General features: G+C 36.8%; 1 non-coding gene and 23 pseudogenes across 1 annotated transcript; all 24 read right to left on the bottom strand.

Moving 5' to 3' along the window:
* Nucleotides 1-484: 484 nt before the first annotated feature.
* On the bottom strand, nt 485-603 carry LOC145650010 (5S ribosomal RNA; annotated as a pseudogene).
* Nucleotides 604-1,393: 790 nt separating this feature from the next.
* On the bottom strand, nt 1,394-1,512 carry LOC145648780 (5S ribosomal RNA; annotated as a pseudogene).
* A 790-nt stretch (nt 1,513-2,302) lies between these two features.
* Nucleotides 2,303-2,421, bottom strand: LOC145650123 (5S ribosomal RNA; annotated as a pseudogene).
* Nucleotides 2,422-3,211: 790 nt separating this feature from the next.
* LOC145647076 (5S ribosomal RNA) lies at nt 3,212-3,330 on the bottom strand (annotated as a pseudogene).
* A 790-nt stretch (nt 3,331-4,120) lies between these two features.
* On the bottom strand, nt 4,121-4,239 carry LOC145648126 (5S ribosomal RNA; annotated as a pseudogene).
* Nucleotides 4,240-5,029: 790 nt separating this feature from the next.
* LOC145648077 (5S ribosomal RNA) lies at nt 5,030-5,148 on the bottom strand (annotated as a pseudogene).
* A 791-nt stretch (nt 5,149-5,939) lies between these two features.
* LOC145648599 (5S ribosomal RNA) lies at nt 5,940-6,058 on the bottom strand. The gene has a single exon (XR_014116481.1). It is a non-coding gene; the product is annotated as a 5S ribosomal RNA (ribosomal RNA).
* Nucleotides 6,059-6,848: 790 nt separating this feature from the next.
* LOC145650009 (5S ribosomal RNA) lies at nt 6,849-6,967 on the bottom strand (annotated as a pseudogene).
* A 790-nt stretch (nt 6,968-7,757) lies between these two features.
* On the bottom strand, nt 7,758-7,876 carry LOC145648779 (5S ribosomal RNA; annotated as a pseudogene).
* A 790-nt stretch (nt 7,877-8,666) lies between these two features.
* Nucleotides 8,667-8,785, bottom strand: LOC145650122 (5S ribosomal RNA; annotated as a pseudogene).
* Nucleotides 8,786-9,575: 790 nt separating this feature from the next.
* Nucleotides 9,576-9,694, bottom strand: LOC145647075 (5S ribosomal RNA; annotated as a pseudogene).
* Nucleotides 9,695-10,484: 790 nt separating this feature from the next.
* LOC145648075 (5S ribosomal RNA) lies at nt 10,485-10,603 on the bottom strand (annotated as a pseudogene).
* Nucleotides 10,604-11,394: 791 nt separating this feature from the next.
* On the bottom strand, nt 11,395-11,513 carry LOC145648537 (5S ribosomal RNA; annotated as a pseudogene).
* Nucleotides 11,514-11,861: 348 nt separating this feature from the next.
* Nucleotides 11,862-11,980, bottom strand: LOC145650481 (5S ribosomal RNA; annotated as a pseudogene).
* Nucleotides 11,981-12,770: 790 nt separating this feature from the next.
* LOC145648186 (5S ribosomal RNA) lies at nt 12,771-12,889 on the bottom strand (annotated as a pseudogene).
* A 790-nt stretch (nt 12,890-13,679) lies between these two features.
* LOC145648074 (5S ribosomal RNA) lies at nt 13,680-13,798 on the bottom strand (annotated as a pseudogene).
* Nucleotides 13,799-14,588: 790 nt separating this feature from the next.
* Nucleotides 14,589-14,707, bottom strand: LOC145650331 (5S ribosomal RNA; annotated as a pseudogene).
* A 790-nt stretch (nt 14,708-15,497) lies between these two features.
* LOC145650330 (5S ribosomal RNA) lies at nt 15,498-15,616 on the bottom strand (annotated as a pseudogene).
* Nucleotides 15,617-16,407: 791 nt separating this feature from the next.
* LOC145648986 (5S ribosomal RNA) lies at nt 16,408-16,526 on the bottom strand (annotated as a pseudogene).
* A 791-nt stretch (nt 16,527-17,317) lies between these two features.
* LOC145650000 (5S ribosomal RNA) lies at nt 17,318-17,436 on the bottom strand (annotated as a pseudogene).
* Nucleotides 17,437-17,784: 348 nt separating this feature from the next.
* LOC145649367 (5S ribosomal RNA) lies at nt 17,785-17,903 on the bottom strand (annotated as a pseudogene).
* A 791-nt stretch (nt 17,904-18,694) lies between these two features.
* LOC145648277 (5S ribosomal RNA) lies at nt 18,695-18,813 on the bottom strand (annotated as a pseudogene).
* Nucleotides 18,814-19,480: 667 nt separating this feature from the next.
* Nucleotides 19,481-19,599, bottom strand: LOC145648276 (5S ribosomal RNA; annotated as a pseudogene).
* Nucleotides 19,600-20,266: 667 nt separating this feature from the next.
* On the bottom strand, nt 20,267-20,385 carry LOC145650855 (5S ribosomal RNA; annotated as a pseudogene).
* Between the last annotated feature and the right edge of the window lie 281 nt (nt 20,386-20,666).

The raw sequence follows: 20,666 nt of genomic DNA, 5'->3' as shown, positions 1-20,666 counted from the left end.
AAATTTGAACATGATAGCTTGAACATAAATTAAAGGGATGCAATACAATCTTACAGCACCTGCTATTCCCTGGTACTAAAATATTTCTATTTAATCTGTACACTTCACATACAAGCTTGTCAGTTGAAGATTAAAGTAAAGTGATGCAACAAAAACTTACAGCATCTGCTATTCCCAGGAGCTAACAGATAGTTTTTTTAATTAATCACTGCATTTCACATCCTAGCATGTCATCTTGACAGTAAATTAAAGTGATTGAAGAGAAGCTTACAGCATCTCGTAGTCCAAGGTGCTAACAGATAGTTTTTGATGAATCACTGCACTTCACATTCAGGCATGTGAGTTGGAGAGTAAATGAAAGTGATGCAAAAAAAACTTACAGCATCGGCTATTCCCAGGTGCTAACAGATAGTTTTTTTTATTAATCACTGCACTTCACATTTGAGCATGTCAGCTTGAAAGTAAATTAAAGTGATGCTAGAAAAGCTTACAGCACCTGGTATACCTAGGTAGGGTCCCACCTCAGTACTAGCCAGGCCCAAACTTGCTTAGCTTCCAAGGTCAGATGAGATTGGGCGTTCTCAAGATGGTTTGGCCATAAGCCTTAAACACTTACTCAAATTGCCTAATCATAGCAAATATGAACAAAGACCAATCTGACAATTTTTTTTATTAATCCCTGCACTTGACATTCTAGAATGTTATCTTGAATGTAAATTAAATGATGCAATAAAAGCTTACAACATCTGGTATACGGAGGCACTAACAGACAGTTTTTTGATGAATCACTGCACTTCACATTCAGGCATGTGAGTTGGAGAGTAAATGAAAGTGATGCAAAAAAAACGTACAGCATCTGCTATTCCCAGGTGCTAACAGATAGTTTGAGTTAATTATTCACTGCACTTCAAATTTGAACATGATAGCTTGAACATAAATTAAAGGGATGCAATACAATCTTACAGCACCTGCTATTCCCTGGTACTAAAATATTTCTATTTAATCTGTACACTTCACATACAAGCTTGTCAGTTGCAGATTAAAGTAAAGTGATGCAACAAAAACTTACAGCATCTGCTATTCCCAGGTGCTAACAGATAGTTTTTTTAATTAATCACTGCATTTCACATCCTAGCATGTCATCATGACAGTAAATTAAAGTGATTCAAGAGAAGCTTACAGCATCTCGTAGTCTAAGGTGCTAACAGATAGTTTTTGATGAATCACTGCACTTCACATTCAGGCATGTGAGTTGGAGAGTAAATGAAAGTGATGCAAAAAAAACTTACAGCATCGGCTATTCCCAGGTGCTAACAGATAGTTTTTTTTATTAATCACTGCACTTCACGTTTGAGCATGTCAGCTTGAAAGTAAATTAAAGTGATGCAAGAAAAGCTTACAGCACCTGGTATTCCTAGGTAGGGTCCCACCTCAGTAATATCCAGGCCCAAACTTGCTTAGCTTCCAAGGTCAGATGAGATTGGGCGTTCTCAAGCTGGTGTGGCCGTAAGCCTTAAACACTTACTCAAATTTCCTAATCATAGCAAATATGATCAAAGACCAATCTGACAATTTTTTTTATTAATCCCTGCACTTGACATTCTAGAATGTTATCTTGAATGTAAATTAAATGATGCAATAAAAGCTTACAACATCTGGTATACGGAGGCACTAACAGACAGTTTTTTGATGAATCACTGCACTTCACATTCAGGCATGTGAGTTGGAGAGTAAATGAAAGTGATGCAAAAAAAACGTACAGCATCTGCTATTCCCAGGTGCTAACAGATAGTTTGAGTTAATTATTCACTGCACTTCAAATTTGAACATGATAGCTTGAACATAAATTAAAGGGATGCAATACAATCTTACAGCACCTGCTATTCCCTGGTACTAAAATATTTCTATTTAATCTGTACACTTCACATACAAGCTTGTCAGTTGCAGATTAAAGTAAAGTGATGCAACAAAAACTTACAGCATCTGCTATTCCCAGGTGCTAACAGATAGTTTTTTTAATTAATCACTGCATTTCACATCCTAGCATGTCATCTTGACAGTAAATTAAAGTGATTGAAGAGAAGCTTACAGCATCTCGTAGTCCAAGGTGCTAACAGATAGTTTTTGATGAATCACTGCACTTCACATTCAGGCATGTGAGTTGGAGAGTAAATGAAAGTGATGCAAAAAAAACTTACAGCATCGGCTATTCCCAGGTGCTAACAGATAGTTTTTTTTATTAATCACTGCACTTCACATTTGAGCATGTCAGCTTGAAAGTAAATTAAAGTGATGCAAGAAAAGCTTACAGCACCTGGTATTCCTAGGTAGGGTCCCACCTCAGTACTATCCAGGCCCAAACTTGCTTAGCTTCCAAGGTCAGATGAGATTGGGCGTTCTCAAGATCGTTTGGCCATAAGCCTTAAACACTTACTCAAATTGCCTAATCATAGCAAATATGAACAAAGACCAATCTGACAATTTTTTTTATTAATCCCTGCACTTGACATTCTAGAATGTTATCTTGAATGTAAATTAAATGATGCAATAAAAGCTTACAACATCTGGTATACGGAGGCACTAACAGACAGTTTTTTGATGAATCACTGCACTTCACATTCAGGCATGTGAGTTGGAGAGTAAATGAAAGTGATGCAAAAAAAACGTACAGCATCTGCTATTCCCAGGTGCTAACAGATAGTTTGAGTTAATTATTCACTGCACTTCAAATTTGAACATGATAGCTTGAACATAAATTAAAGGGATGCAATACAATCTTACAGCACCTGCTATTCCCTGGTACTAAAATATTTCTATTTAATCTGTACACTTCACATACAAGCTTGTCAGTTGCAGATTAAAGTAAAGTGATGCAACAAAAACTTACAGCATCTGCTATTCCCAGGTGCTAACAGATAGTTTTTTTAATTAATCACTGCATTTCACGTCCTAGCATGTCATCTTGACAGTAAATTAAAGTGATTCAAGAGAAGCTTACAGCATCTCGTAGTCTAAGGTGCTAACAGATAGTTTTTGATGAATCACTGCACTTCACATTCAGGCATGTGAGTTGGAGAGTAAATGAAAGTGATGCAAAAAAAACTTACAGCATCGGCTATTCCCAGGTGCTAACAGATAGTTTTTTTTATTAATCACTGCACTTCACATTTGAGCATGTCAGCTTGAAAGTAAATTAAAGTGATGCAAGAAAAGCTTACAGCACCTGGTATTCCTAGGTAGGGTCCCACCTCAGTACTATCCAGGCCCAAACCTGCTTAGCTTCCAAGGTCAGATGAGATTGGGCGTTCTCAAGCTGGTGTGGCCGTAAGCCTTAAACACTTACTCAAATTTCCTAATCATAGCAAATATGATCAAAGACCAATCTGACAATTTTTTTTATTAATCCCTGCACTTGACATTCTAGAATGTTATCTTGAATGTAAATTAAATGATGCAATAAAAGCTTACAACATCTGGTATACGGAGGCACTAACAGACAGTTTTTTGATGAATCACTGCACTTCACATTCAGGCATGTGAGTTGGAGAGTAAATGAAAGTGATGCAAAAAAAACGTACAGCATCGGCTATTCCCAGGTGCTAACAGATAGTTTGAGTTAATTATTCACTGCACTTCAAATTTGAACATGATAGCTTGAACATAAATTAAAGGGATGCAATACAATCTTACAGCACCTGCTATTCCCTGGTACTAAAATATTTCTATTTAATCTGTACACTTCACATACAAGCTTGTCAGTTGCAGATTAAAGTAAAGTGATGCAACAAAAACTTACAGCATCTGCTATTCCCAGGTGCTAACAGATAGTTTTTTTAATTAATCACTGCATTTCACATCCTAGCATGTCATCTTGACAGTAAATTAAAGTGATTCAAGAGAAGCTTACAGCATCTCGTAGTCCAAGGTGCTAACAGATAGTTTTTGATGAATCACTGCACTTCACATTCAGGCATGTGAGTTGGAGAGTAAATGAAAGTGATGCAAAAAAAACTTACAGCATCGGCTATTCCCAGGTGCTAACAGATAGTTTTTTTTATTAATCACTGCACTTCACATTTGAGCATGTCAGCTTGAAAGTAAATTAAAGTGATGCAAGAAAAGCTTACAGCACCTGGTATTCCTAGGTAGGGTCCCACCTCAGTACTATCCAGGCCCAAACTTGCTTAGCTTCCAAGGTCAGATGAGATTGGGAGTTCTCAAGATGGTTTGGCCATAAGCCTTAAACACTTACTCAAATTGCCTAATCATAGCAAATATGAACAAAGACCAATCTGACAATTTTTTTTATTAATCCCTGCACTTGACATTCTAGAATGTTATCTTGAATGTAAATTAAATGATGCAATAAAAGCTTACAACATCTGGTATACGGAGGCACTAACAGACAGTTTTTTGATGAATCACTGCACTTCACATTCAGGCATGTGAGTTGGAGAGTAAATGAAAGTGATGCAAAAAAAACGTACAGCATCTGCTATTCCCAGGTGCTAACAGATAGTTTGAGTTAATTATTCACTGCACTTCAAATTTGAACATGATAGCTTGAACATAAATTAAAGGGATGCAATACAATCTTACAGCACCTGCTATTCCCTGGTACTAAAATATTTCTATTTAATCTGTACACTTCACATACAAGCTTGTCAGTTGCAGATTAAAGTAAAGTGATGCAACAAAAACTTACAGCATCTGCTATTCCCAGGTGCTAACAGATAGTTTTTTTAATTAATCACTGCATTTCACATCCTAGCATGTCATCTTGACAGTAAATTAAAGTGATTCAAGAGAAGCTTACAGCATCTCGTAGTCTAAGGTGCTAACAGATAGTTTTTGATGAATCACTGCACTTCACATTCAGGCATGTGAGTTGGAGAGTAAATGAAAGTGATGCAAAAAAAACTTACAGCATCGGCTATTCCCAGGTGCTAACAGATTTTTTTTTTTATTAATCACTGCACTTCACATTTGAGCATGTCACCTTGAAAGTAAATTAAAGTGATGCAAGAAAAGCTTACAGCACCTGGTATTCCTAGGTAGGGTCCCACCTCAGTACTATCCAGGCCCAAACTTGCTTAGCTTCCAAGGTCAGATGAGATTGGGCGTTCTCAAGATGGTTTGGCCATAAGCCTTAAACACTTACTCAAATTTCCTAATCATAGCAAATATGATCAAAGACCAATCTGACAATTTTTTTTATTAATCCCTGCACTTGACATTCTAGAATGTTATCTTGAATGTAAATTAAATGATGCAATAAAAGCTTACAACATCTGGTATACGGAGGCACTAACAGACAGTTTTTTGATGAATCACTGCACTTCACATTCAGGCATGTGAGTTGGAGAGTAAATGAAAGTGATGCAAAAAAAACTTACAGCATCTGCTATTCCCAGGTGCTAACAGATAGTTTGAGTTAATTATTCACTGCACTTCAAATTTGAACATGATAGCTTGAACATAAATTAAAGGGATGCAATACAATCTTACAGCACCTGCTATTCCCTGGTACTAAAATATTTCTATTTAATCTGTACACTTCACATACAAGCTTGTCAGTTGCAGATTAAAGTAAAGTGATGCAACAAAAACTTACAGCATCTGCTATTCCCAGGTGCTAACAGATAGTTTTTTTAATTATTCACTGCATTTCACATCTTAGCATGTCATCTTGACAGTAAATTAAAGTGATGCAAGAGAAGCTTACCGCATCTCGTAGTCCAAGGTGCTAACAGACAGTTTTTTGATGATTTACTGCACTTCACATTCAGGCATGTGAGTTGGAGAGTAAATGAAAGTGATGCAAAAAAAACTTACAGCATCGGCTATTCCCAGGTGCTAACAGATAGTTTTTTTTATTAATCACTGCACTTCACATTTGAGCATGTCAGCTTGAAAGTAAATTAAAGTGATGCAAGAAAAGCTTACAGCACCTGGTATTCCTAGGTAGGGTCCCACCTCAGTACTATCCAGGCCCAAACTTGCTTAGCTTCCAAGGTCAGATGAGATTGGGCGTTCTCAAGCTGGTGTGGCCGTAAGCCTTAAACACTTACTCAAATTTCCTAATCATAGCAAATATGATCAAAGACCAATCTGACAATTTTTTTTATTAATCCCTGCACTTGACATTCTAGAATGTTATCTTGAATGTAAATTAAATGATGCAATAAAAGCTTACAACATCTGGTATACGGAGGCACTAACAGACAGTTTTTTGATGAATCACTGCACTTCACATTCAGGCATGTGAGTTGGAGAGTAAATGAAAGTGATGCAAAAAAAACGTACAGCATCGGCTATTCCCAGGTGCTAACAGATAATTTGAGTTAATTATTCACTGCACTTCAAATTTGAACATGATAGCTTGAACATAAATTAAAGGGATGCAATACAATCTTACAGCACCTGCTATTCCCTGGTACTAAAATATTTCTATTTAATCTGTACACTTCACATACAAGCTTGTCAGTTGAAGATTAAAGTAAAGTGATGCAACAAAAACTTACAGCATCTGCTATTCCCAGGAGCTAACAGATAGTTTTTTTAATTAATCACTGCATTTCACATCCTAGCATGTCATCTTGACAGTAAATTAAAGTGATTGAAGAGAAGCTTACAGCATCTCGTAGTCCAAGGTGCTAACAGATAGTTTTTGATGAATCACTGCACTTCACATTCAGGCATGTGAGTTGGAGAGTAAATGAAAGTGATGCAAAAAAAACTTACAGCATCGGCTATTCCCAGGTGCTAACAGATAGTTTTTTTTATTAATCACTGCACTTCACATTTGAGCATGTCAGCTTGAAAGTAAATTAAAGTGATGCTAGAAAAGCTTACAGCACCTGGTATACCTAGGTAGGGTCCCACCTCAGTACTAGCCAGGCCCAAACTTGCTTAGCTTCCAAGGTCAGATGAGATTGGGCGTTCTCAAGATGGTTTGGCCATAAGCCTTAAACACTTACTCAAATTGCCTAATCATAGCAAATATGAACAAAGACCAATCTGACAATTTTTTTTATTAATCCCTGCACTTGACATTCTAGAATGTTATCTTGAATGTAAATTAAATGATGCAATAAAAGCTTACAACATCTGGTATACGGAGGCACTAACAGACAGTTTTTTGATGAATCACTGCACTTCACATTCAGGCATGTGAGTTGGAGAGTAAATGAAAGTGATGCAAAAAAAACGTACAGCATCTGCTATTCCCAGGTGCTAACAGATAGTTTGAGTTAATTATTCACTGCACTTCAAATTTGAACATGATAGCTTGAACATAAATTAAAGGGATGCAATACAATCTTACAGCACCTGCTATTCCCTGGTACTAAAATATTTCTATTTAATCTGTACACTTCACATACAAGCTTGTCAGTTGCAGATTAAAGTAAAGTGATGCAACAAAAACTTACAGCATCTGCTATTCCCAGGTGCTAACAGATAGTTTTTTTAATTAATCACTGCATTTCACATCCTAGCATGTCATCATGACAGTAAATTAAAGTGATTCAAGAGAAGCTTACAGCATCTCGTAGTCTAAGGTGCTAACAGATAGTTTTTGATGAATCACTGCACTTCACATTCAGGCATGTGAGTTGGAGAGTAAATGAAAGTGATGCAAAAAACACTTACAGCATCGGCTATTCCCAGGTGCTAACAGATAGTTTTTTTTATTAATCACTGCACTTCACGTTTGAGCATGTCAGCTTGAAAGTAAATTAAAGTGATGCAAGAAAAGCTTACAGCACCTGGTATTCCTAGGTAGGGTCCCACCTCAGTAATATCCAGGCCCAAACTTGCTTAGCTTCCAAGGTCAGATGAGATTGGGCGTTCTCAAGCTGGTGTGGCCGTAAGCCTTAAACACTTACTCAAATTTCCTAATCATAGCAAATATGATCAAAGACCAATCTGACAATTTTTTTTATTAATCCCTGCACTTGACATTCTAGAATGTTATCTTGAATGTAAATTAAATGATGCAATAAAAGCTTACAACATCTGGTATACGGAGGCACTAACAGACAGTTTTTTGATGAATCACTGCACTTCACATTCAGGCATGTGAGTTGGAGAGTAAATGAAAGTGATGCAAAAAAAACGTACAGCATCTGCTATTCCCAGGTGCTAACAGATAGTTTGAGTTAATTATTCACTGCACTTCAAATTTGAACATGATAGCTTGAACATAAATTAAAGGGATGCAATACAATCTTACAGCACCTGCTATTCCCTGGTACTAAAATATTTCTATTTAATCTGTACACTTCACATACAAGCTTGTCAGTTGCAGATTAAAGTAAAGTGATGCAACAAAAACTTACAGCATCTGCTATTCCCAGGTGCTAACAGATAGTTTTTTTAATTAATCACTGCATTTCACATCCTAGCATGTCATCTTGACAGTAAATTAAAGTGATTGAAGAGAAGCTTACAGCATCTCGTAGTCCAAGGTGCTAACAGATAGTTTTTGATGAATCACTGCACTTCACATTCAGGCATGTGAGTTGGAGAGTAAATGAAAGTGATGCAAAAAAAACTTACAGCATCGGCTATTCCCAGGTGCTAACAGATAGTTTTTTTTATTAATCACTGCACTTCACATTTGAGCATGTCAGCTTGAAAGTAAATTAAAGTGATGCAAGAAAAGCTTACAGCACCTGGTATTCCTAGGTAGGGTCCCACCTCAGTACTATCCAGGCCCAAACTTGCTTAGCTTCCAAGGTCAGATGAGATTGGGCGTTCTCAAGATCGTTTGGCCATAAGCCTTAAACACTTACTCAAATTGCCTAATCATAGCAAATATGAACAAAGACCAATCTGACAATTTTTTTTATTAATCCCTGCACTTGACATTCTAGAATGTTATCTTGAATGTAAATTAAATGATGCAATAAAAGCTTACAACATCTGGTATACGGAGGCACTAACAGACAGTTTTTTGATGAATCACTGCACTTCACATTCAGGCATGTGAGTTGGAGAGTAAATGAAAGTGATGCAAAAAAAACGTACAGCATCTGCTATTCCCAGGTGCTAACAGATAGTTTGAGTTAATTATTCACTGCACTTCAAATTTGAACATGATAGCTTGAACATAAATTAAAGGGATGCAATACAATCTTACAGCACCTGCTATTCCCTGGTACTAAAATATTTCTATTTAATCTGTACACTTCACATACAAGCTTGTCAGTTGCAGATTAAAGTAAAGTGATGCAACAAAAACTTACAGCATCTGCTATTCCCAGGTGCTAACAGATAGTTTTTTTAATTAATCACTGCATTTCACGTCCTAGCATGTCATCTTGACAGTAAATTAAAGTGATTCAAGAGAAGCTTACAGCATCTCGTAGTCTAAGGTGCTAACAGATAGTTTTTGATGAATCACTGCACTTCACATTCAGGCATGTGAGTTGGAGAGTAAATGAAAGTGATGCAAAAAAAACTTACAGCATCGGCTATTCCCAGGTGCTAACAGATAGTTTTTTTTATTAATCACTGCACTTCACATTTGAGCATGTCAGCTTGAAAGTAAATTAAAGTGATGCAAGAAAAGCTTACAGCACCTGGTATTCCTAGGTAGGGTCCCACCTCAGTACTATCCAGGCCCAAACCTGCTTAGCTTCCAAGGTCAGATGAGATTGGGCGTTCTCAAGCTGGTGTGGCCGTAAGCCTTAAACACTTACTCAAATTTCCTAATCATAGCAAATATGATCAAAGACCAATCTGACAATTTTTTTTATTAATCCCTGCACTTGACATTCTAGAATGTTATCTTGAATGTAAATTAAATGATGCAATAAAAGCTTACAACATCTGGTATACGGAGGCACTAACAGACAGTTTTTTGATGAATCACTGCACTTCACATTCAGGCATGTGAGTTGGAGAGTAAATGAAAGTGATGCTAAAAAAACGTACAGCATCGGCTATTCCCAGGTGCTAACAGATAGTTTGAGTTAATTATTCACTGCACTTCAAATTTGAACATGATAGCTTGAACATAAATTAAAGGGATGCAATACAATCTTACAGCACCTGCTATTCCCTGGTACTAAAATATTTCTATTTAATCTGTACACTTCACATACAAGCTTGTCAGTTGCAGATTAAAGTAAAGTGATGCAACAAAAACTTACAGCATCTGCTATTCCCAGGTGCTAACAGATAGTTTTTTTAATTAATCACTTCATTTCACATCCTAGCATGTCATCTTGACAGTAAATTAAAGTGATTCAAGAGAAGCTTACAGCATCTCGTAGTCCAAGGTGCTAACAGATAGTTTTTGATGAATCACTGCACTTCACATTCAGGCATGTGAGTTGGAGAGTAAATGAAAGTGATGCAAAAAAAACTTACAGCATCGGCTATTCCCAGGTGCTAACAGATAGTTTTTTTTATTAATCACTGCACTTCACATTTGAGCATGTCAGCTTGAAAGTAAATTAAAGTGATGCAAGAAAAGCTTACAGCACCTGGTATTCCTAGGTAGGGTCCCACCTCAGTACTATCCAGGCCCAAACTTGCTTAGCTTCCAAGGTCAGATGAGATTGGGCGTTCTCAAGATGGTTTGGCCATAAGCCTTAAACACTTACTCAAATTTCCTAATCATAGCAAATATGATCAAAGACCAATCTGACAATTTTTTTTATTAATCCCTGCACTTGACATTCTAGAATGTTATCTTGAATGTAAATTAAATGATGCAATAAAAGCTTACAACATCTGGTATACGGAGGCACTAACAGACAGTTTTTTGATGAATCACTGCACTTCACATTCAGGCATGTGAGTTGGAGAGTAAATGAAAGTGATGCAAAAAAAACTTACAGCATCTGCTATTCCCAGGTGCTAACAGATAGTTTGAGTTAATTATTCACTGCACTTCAAATTTGAACATGATAGCTTGAACATAAATTAAAGGGATGCAATACAATCTTACAGCACCTGCTATTCCCTGGTACTAAAATATTTCTATTTAATCTGTACACTTCACATACAAGCTTGTCAGTTGCAGATTAAAGTAAAGTGATGCAACAAAAACTTACAGCATCTGCTATTCCCAGGTGCTAACAGATAGTTTTTTTAATTAATCACTGCATTTCACATCCTAGCATGTCATCTTGACAGTAAATTAAAGTGATTCAAGAGAAGCTTACAGCATCTCGTAGTCCAAGGTGCTAACAGATAGTTTTTTGATGAATCACTGCACTTCACATTCAGGCATGTGTGTTGGAGAGTAAATGAAAGTGATGCAAAAAAAACTTACAGCATCTGCTATTCCCAGGTGCTAACAGATAGTTTTTTTTATTAATCACTGCACTTCACATTTGAGCATGTCAGCTTGAAAGTAAATTAAAGTGATGCAAGAAAAGCTTACAGCACCTGGTATTCCTAGGTAGGGTCCCACCTCAGTACTATCCAGGCCCAAACTTTCTTAGCTTCCAAGGTCAGATGAGATTGGGCGTTCTCAAGCTGGTGTGGCCGTAAGCCTTAAACACTTACTCAAATTGCCTAATCATAGCAAATATGATCAAAGACAAATCTGACAATTTTTTTATTAATCCCTGCACTTGACATTCTAGAATGTTATCTTGAATGTAAATTAAATGATGCAATAAAAGCTTACAACATCTGGTATACGGAGGCACTAACAGACAGTTTTTTGATGAATCACTGCACTTCACATTCAGGCATGTGAGTTGGAGAGTAAATGAAAGTGATGCAAAAAATTTACAGCATCAGCTATTCCCAGGTGCTAAGAGATGGTTTTTTTATTAATCACTGCACTTCACATTTGAGCATGTTAGCTTGAAAGTAAATTAAAGTGATGCAAGAAAAGCTTACAGCACCTGGTATTCCTAGGTAGGGTCCCACCTCAGTACTATCCAGGACCAAACTTGCTTAGCTTCCAAGGTCAGAGGAGATTGGGCATTCTCAAGCTGGTGTGGCCGTAAGCCTTACACACTTACTCAAATTGCCTAATCATAGCAAATATGATCAAAGACCAATCTGACAATTTTTTTTATTAATCCCTGCACTTGACATTCTAGAATGTTATCTTGAATGTAAATTAAATGATGCAATAAAAGCTTACAACATCTGGTATACGGAGGCACTAACAGACAGTTTTTTGATGAATCACTGCACTTCACATTCAGGCATGTGAGTTGGAGAGTAAATGAAAGTGATGCAAAAAAAACGTACAGCATCGGCTATTCCCAGGTGCTAACAGATAGTTTGAGTTAATTATTCACTGCACTTCAAATTTGAACATGATAGCTTGAACATAAATTAAAGGGATGCAATACAATCTTACAGCACCTGCTATTCCCTGGTACTAAAATATTTCTATTTAATCTGTACACTTCACATACAAGCTTGTCAGTTGCAGATTAAAGTAAAGTGATGCAACAAAAACTTACAGCATCTGCTATTCCCAGGTGCTAACAGATAGTTTTTTTAATTAATCACTGCATTTCACATCCTAGCATGTCATCTTGACAGTAAATTAAAGTGATTCAAGAGAAGCTTACAGCATCTCGTAGTCCAAGGTGCTAACAGATAGTTTTTGATGAATCACTGCACTTCACATTCAGGCATGTGAGTTGGAGAGTAAATGAAAGTGATGCAAAAAAAACTTACAGCATCGGCTATTCCCAGGTGCTAACAGATAGTTTTTTTTATTAATCACTGCACTTCACATTTGAGCATGTCAGCTTGAAAGTAAATTAAAGTGATGCAAGAAAAGCTTACAGCACCTGGTATTCCTAGGTAGGGTCCCACCTCAGTACTATCCAGGCCCAAACTTGCTTAGCTTCCAAGGTCAGAGGAGATTGGGCGTTCTCAAGCTGGTGTGGCCGTAAGCCTTAAACACTTACTCAAATTTCCTAATCATAGCAAATATGATCAAAGACCAATCTGACAATTTTTTTTATTAATCCCTGCACTTGACATTCTAGAATGTTATCTTGAATGTAAATTAAATGATGCAATAAAAGCTTACAACATCTGGTATACGGAGGCACTAACAGACAGTTTTTTGATGAATCACTGCACTTCACATTCAGGCATGTGAGTTGGAGAGTAAATGAAAGTGATGCAAAAAAAACGTACAGCATCGGCTATTCCCAGGTGCTAACAGATAGTTTGAGTTAATTATTCACTGCACTTCAAATTTGAACATGAAAGCTTGAACATAAATTAAAGGGATGCAATACAATCTTACAGCACCTGCTATTCCCTGGTACTAAAATATTTCTATTTAATCTGTACACTTCACATACAAGCTTGTCAGTTGCAGATTAAAGTAAAGTGATGCAACAAAAACTTACAGCATCTGCTATTCCCAGGTGCTAACAGATAGTTTTTTTAATTAATCACTGCATTTCACATCCTAGCATGTCATCTTGACAGTAAATTAAAGTGATTCAAGAGAAGCTTACAGCATCTCGTAGTCCAAGGTGCTAACAGATAGTTTTTGATGAATCACTGCACTTCACATTCAGGCATGTGAGTTGGAGAGTAAATGAAAGTGATGCAAAAAAAACTTACAGCATCGGCTATTCCCAGGTGCTAACAGATAGTTTTTTTTATTAATCACTGCACTTCACATTTGAGCATGTCAGCTTGAAAGTAAATTAAAGTGATGCAAGAAAAGCTTACAGCACCTGGTATTCCTAGGTAGGGTCCCACCTCAGTACTATCCAGGCCCAAACTTGCTTAGCTTCCAAGGTCAGATGAGATTGGGCGTTCTCAAGATGGTTTGGCCATAAGCCTTAAACACTTACTCAAATTGCCTAATCATAGCAAATATGAACAAAGACCAATCTGACAATTTTTTTTATTAATCCCTGCACTTGACATTCTTGAATGTTATCTTGAATGTAAATTAAATGATGCAATAAAAGCTTACAACATCTGGTATACAGAGGCACTAAAAGACAGTTTTTTGATGAATCACTGCACTTCACATTCAGGCATGTGAGTTGGAGAGTAAATGAAAGTGATGCAAAAAAAACGTACAGCATCGGCTATTCCCAGGTGCTAACAGATAGTTTGAGTTAATTATTCACTGCACTTCAAATTTGAACATGAAAGCTTGAACATAAATTAAAGGGATGCAATACAATCTTACAGCACCTGCTATTCCCTGGTACTAAAATATTTCTATTTAATCTGTACACTTCACATACAAGCTTGTCAGTTGCAGATTAAAGTAAAGTGATGCAACAAAAACTTACAGCATCTGCTATTCCCAGGTGCTAACAGATAGTTTTTTTAATTAATCACTGCATTTCACATCCTAGCATGTCATCTTGACAGTAAATTAAAGTGATTCAAGAGAAGCTTACAGCATCTCGTAGTCCAAGGTGCTAACAGATAGTTTTTGATGAATCACTGCACTTCACATTCAGGCATGTGAGTTGGAGAGTAAATGAAAGTGATGCAAAAAAAACTTACAGCATCGGCTATTCCCAGGTGCTAACAGATAGTTTTTTTTATTAATCACTGCACTTCACATTTGAGCATGTCAGCTTGAAAGTAAATTAAAGTGATGCAAGAAAAGCTCACAGCACCTGGTATTCCTAGGTAGGGTCCCACCTCAGTACTATCCAGGACCAAACTTGCTTAGCTTCCAAGGTCAGATGAGATTGGGCGTTCTCAAGATGGTTTGGCCATAAGCCTTAAACACTTACTCAAATTGCCTAATCATAGCAAATATGATCAAAGACCAATCTGACAATTTTTTTTATTAATCCCTGCACTTGACATTCTAGAATGTTATCTTGAATGTAAATTAAATGATGCAATAAAAGCTTACAACATCTGGTATACGGAGGCACTAACAGACAGTTTTTTGATGAATCACTGCACTTCACATTCAGGCATGTGAGTTGGAGAGTAAATGAAAGTGATGCAAAAAAAACGTACAGCATCTGCTATTCCCAGGTGCTAACAGATAGTTTGAGTTAATTATTCACTGCACTTCAAATTTGAACATGATAGCTTGAACATAAATTAAAGGGATGCAATACAATCTTACAGCACCTGCTATTCCCTGGTACTAAAATATTTCTATTTAATCTGTACACTTCACATACAAGCTTGTCAGTTGCAGATTAAAGTAAAGTGATGCAACAAAAACTTACAGCATCTGCTATTCCCAGGTGCTAACAGATAGTTTTTTTAATTAATCACTGCATTTCACATCCTAGCATGTCATCTTGACAGTAAATTAAAGTGATTCAAGAGAAGCTTACAGCATCTCGTAGTCCAAGGTGCTAACAGATAGTTTTTGATGAATCACTGCACTTCACATTCAGGCATGTGAGTTGGAGAGTAAATGAAAGTGATGCAAAAAAAACTTACAGCATCGGCTATTCCCAGGTGCTAACAGATAGTTTTTTTTATTAATCACTGCACTTCACATTTGAGCATGTCAGCTTGAAAGTAAATTAAAGTGATGCAAGAAAAGCTCACAGCACCTGGTATTCCTAGGTAGGGTCCCACCTCAGTACTATCCAGGACCAAACTTGCTTAGCTTCCAAGGTCAGATGAGATTGGGCGTTCTCAAGATGGTTTGGCCATAAGCCTTAAACACTTACTCAAATTGCCTAATCATAGCAAATATGATCAAAGACCAATCTGACAATTTTTTTTATTAATCCCTGCACTTGACATTCTAGAATGTTATCTTGAATGTAAATTAAATGATGCAATAAAAGCTTACAACATCTGGTATACGGAGGCACTAACAGACAGTTTTTTGATGAATCACTGCACTTCACATTCAGGCATGTGAGTTGGAGAGTAAATGAAAGTGATGCAAAAAAAACGTACAGCATCTGCTATTCCCAGGTGCTAACAGATAGTTTGAGTTAATTATTCACTGCACTTCAAATTTGAACATGATAGCTTGAACATAAATTAAAGGGATGCAATACAATCTTACAGCACCTGCTATTCCCTGGTACTAAAATATTTCTATTTAATCTGTACACTTCACATACAAGCTTGTCAGTTGCAGATTAAAGTAAAGTGATGCAACAAAAACTTACAGCATCTGCTATTCCCAGGTGCTAACAGATAGTTTTTTTAATTAATCACTGCATTTCACATCCTAGCATGTCATCTTGACAGTAAATTAAAGTGATTCAAGAGAAGCTTACAGCATCTCGTAGTCCAAGGTGCTAACAGATAGTTTTTGATGAATCACTGCACTTCACATTCAGGCATGTGAGTTGGAGAGTAAATGAAAGTGATGCAAAAAAAACTTACAGCATCGGCTATTCCCAGGTGCTAACAGATAGTTTTTTTTTATTAATCACTGCACTTCACATTTGAGCATGTCAGCTTGAAAGTAAATTAAAGTGATGCAAGAAAAGCTTACAGCAACCGGTATTCCTAGGTAGGGTCCCACCTCAGTACTATCCAGGCCCAAACTTGCTTAGCTTCCAAGGTCAGATGAGATTGGGCGTTCTCAAGCTGGTGTGGCCGTAAGCCTTAAACACTTACTCAACTTTCCTAATCATAGCAAATATGATCAAAGACCAATCTGACAATTTTTTTTATTAATCCCTGCACTTGACATTCTAGAATGTTATCTTGAATGTAAATTAAATGATGCAATAAAAGCTTACAACATCTGGTATACGGAGGCACTAACAGACAGTTTTTTGATGAATCACTGCACTTCACATTCAGGCATGTGAGTTGGAGAGTAAATGAAAGTGATGCAAAAAAAACTTACAGCATCTGCTATTCCCAGGTGCTAACAGATAGTGTGAGTTAATTATTCACTGCACTTCAAATTTGAACATGATAGCTTGAACATAAATTAAAGGGATGCAATACAATCTTACAGCACCTGCTATTCCCTGGTACTAAAATATTTCTATTTAATCTGTACACTTCACATACAAGCTTGTCAGTTGCAGATTAAAGTAAAGTGATGCAACAAAAACTTACAGCATCTGCTATTCCCAGGTGCTAACAGATAGTTTTTTTAATTAATCACTGCATTTCACATCCTAGCATGTCATCTTGACAGTAAATTAAAGTGATTCAAGAGAAGCTTACAGCATCTCGTAGTCCAAGGTGCTAACAGATAGTTTTTTGATGAATCACTGCACTTCACATTCAGGCATGTGTGTTGGAGAGTAAATGAAAGTGATGCAAAAAAAACTTACAGCATCTGCTATTCCCAGGTGCTAACAGATAGTTTTTTTTATTAATCACTGCACTTCACATTTGAGCATGTCAGCTTGAAAGTAAATTAAAGTGATGCAAGAAAAGCTTACAGCACCTGGTATTCCTAGGTAGGGTCCCACCTCAGTACTATCCAGGCCCAAACTTTCTTAGCTTCCAAGGTCAGAGGAGATTGGGCGTTCTCAAGCTGGTGTGGCCGTAAGCCTTAAACACTTACTCAAATTGCCTAATCATAGCAAATATGATCAAAGACAAATCTGACAATTTTTTTATTAATCCCTGCACTTGACATTCTAGAATGTTATCTTGAATGTAAATTAAATGATGCAATAAAAGCTTACAACATCTGGTATACGGAGGCACTAACAGACAGTTTTTTGATGAATCACTGCACTTCACATTCAGGCATGTGAGTTGGAGAGTAAATGAAAGTGATGCAAAAAATTTACAGCATCGGCTATTCCCAGGTGCTAAGAGATGGTTTTTTTATTAATCACTGCACTTCACATTTGAGCATGTTAGCTTGAAAGTAAATTAAAGTGATGCAAGAAAAGCTTACAGCACCTGGTATTCCTAGGTAGGGTCCCACCTCAGTACTATCCAGGACCAAACTTGCTTAGCTTCCAAGGTCAGATGAGATTGGGCATTCTCAAGCTGGTGTGGCCGTAAGCCTTAAACACTTACTCAAATTGCCTAATCATAGCAAATATGATCAAACACCAATCTGACAATTTTTTTTATTAATCCCTGCATTTGACATTCTAGAACGTTATCTTGAATGTAAATTAAATGATGCAATAAAAGCTTACAACATCTGGTATACGGAGGCACTAACAGACAGTTTTTTGATGAATCACTGCACTTCACATTCAGGCATGTGAGTTGGAGAGTAAATGAAAGTGATGCAAAAAAAACTTACAGCATCTGCTATTCCCAGGTGCTAACAGATAGTTTGAGTTAATTATTCACTGCACTTCAAATTTGAATATGATAGCTTGAACATAAATTAAAGGGATGCAATACAATCTTACAGCACCTGCTATTCCCTGGTACTAAAATATTTCTATTTAATCTGTACACTTCACATACAAGCTTGTCAGTTGCAGATTAAAGTAAAGTGATGCAACAAAAACTTACAGCATTTGCTATTCCCAGGTGCTAACAGATAGTTTTTTTAATTAATCACTGCACTTCACATCCTAGCATGTCATCTTGAAAGTAAATTAAAGTGATGCAAGAGAAGCTTACAGCATCTCGTAGTCCAAGGTGCTAACAGATAGATTTTTGAGGAATCACTGCACTTCACATTCAGGCATGTGAGTTGGAGAGTAAATGAAAGTGATGCAAAAAAAACTTACAGCATCTGCTATTCCCAGGTGCTAACAGATTGTTTTTTTTATTAATCACTGCACTTCACATTTGAGCATGTCAGCTTGAAAGTAAATTAAAGTGATGCAAGAAAAGCTTACAGCACCTGGTATTCCTAGGTAGGGTCCCACCTCAGTACTATTCAGGCCCAAACTTACTTAGCTTCCAAGGTCAGATGAGATTGGGCGTTCTCAAGCTGGTGTGGCCGTAAGCCTTAAACACTTACTCAAATTGCCTAATCATAGCAAATATGATCAAAGACCAATCTGACAATTTTTTTTATTAATCCCTGCACTTGACATTCTAGAATGTTATCTTGAATGTAATTAAATGATGCAATAAAAGCTTACAATACGGAGTTGGTATACGGAGGCACTAATTATTCACTGCACTTCAAATTTGAACATGATAGCTTGAACATAAATTAAAGGGATGCAATACAATCTTACAGCACCTGCTATTCCCTGGTACTAAAATATTTCTATTTAATCTGTACACTTCACATAAAAGCTTGTCAGTTGCAGATTAAAGTAAAGTGATGCAACAAAAACTTACAGCATCTGCTATTCCCAGGTGCTAACAGATAGTTTTTTTAATTAATCACTGCATTTCACATCTTAGCATGTCATCTTGACAGTAAATTAAAGTGATGCAAGAGAAGCTTACCGCATCTCGTAGTCCAAGGTGCTAACATATAGTTTTTTGATGAATCACTGCACTTCACATTCAGGCATGTGAGTTGGAGAGTAAATGAAAGTGATGCAAAAAAAACTTACAGCATCTGCTATTCCCAGGTGCTAACAGATAGTTTTTTTTATTAATCACTGCACTTCACATTTGAGCATGTCAGCTTGAAAGTAAATTAAAGTGATGCAAGAAAAGCTTACAGCACCTGGTATTCCTAGGTAGGGTCCCACCTCAGTACTATTCAGGCCCAAACTTACTTAGCTTCCAAGGTCAGATGAGATTGGGCGTTCTCAAGCTGGTGTGGCCGTAAGCCTTAAACACTTACTCAAATTGCCTAATCATAGCAAATATGATCAAAGACCAATCTGACAATTTTTTTTATTAATCCCTGCACTTGACATTCTAGAATGTTATCTTGAATGTAATTAAATGATGCAATAAAAGCTTACAATACGGAGTTGGTATACGGAGGCACTAATTATTCACTGCACTTCAAATTTGAACATGATAGCTTGAACATAAATTAAAGGGATGCAATACAATCTTACAGCACCTGCTATTCCCTGGTACTAAAATATTTCTATTTAATCTGTACACTTCACATACAAACTTGACAGTTGCAGATTAAAGTAAAGTGATGCAACAAAAACTTACAGCATCTGCTATTCCCAGGTGCTAACAGATAGTTTTTTAAATTAATCACTGCATTTCACATCCTAGCATGTCATCTTGACAGTAAATTAAAGTGATGCAAGAGAAGCTTACAGCATCTCGTAGTCCAAGGTGCTAACATATAGTTTTTTGATGAATCACTGCACTTCACATTCAGGCATGTGAGTTGGAGAGTAAATGAAAGTGATGCAAAAAAAACTTACAGCATCTGCTATTCCCAGGTGCTAACAGATAGTTTTTTTTATTAATCACTGCACTTCACATTTGAGCATGTCAGCTTGAAAGTAAATTAAAGTGATGCAAGAAAAGCTTACAGCACCTGGTATTCCTAGGTAGGGTCCCACCTCAGTACTATCCAGCCCCAAACTTTCTTAGCTTCCAAGGTCAGATGAGATTGGGCGTTCTCAAGCTGGTGTGGCCGTAAGCCTTAAACACTTACTCAAATTGCCTAATCATAGCAAATATGATCAAAGACAAATCTGACAATTTTTTTATTAATCCCTGCACTTCACATTCTAGAATGTTATCTTGAATGTAAATTAAATGATGCAATAAAAGCTTACAACATCTGGTATACGGAGGCACTAACAGACAGTTTTTTGATGAATCACTGCACTTCACATTCAGGCATGTGAGTTGGAGAGTAAATGAAAGTGATGCAAAAAATTTACAGCATCAGCTATTCCCAGGTGCTAAGAGATGGTTTT

This window comes from Electrophorus electricus, chromosome 13 (genome assembly GCF_041902795.1).
Source record: "Electrophorus electricus isolate QZ-2024a chromosome 13, ASM4190279v1, whole genome shotgun sequence".
NCBI classification, from domain to species: domain Eukaryota; kingdom Metazoa; phylum Chordata; class Actinopteri; order Gymnotiformes; family Gymnotidae; genus Electrophorus; species Electrophorus electricus.
Note: the sequence above shows the minus strand (reverse complement) of the source record. Positions and strands in the feature narration are given on the sequence as shown.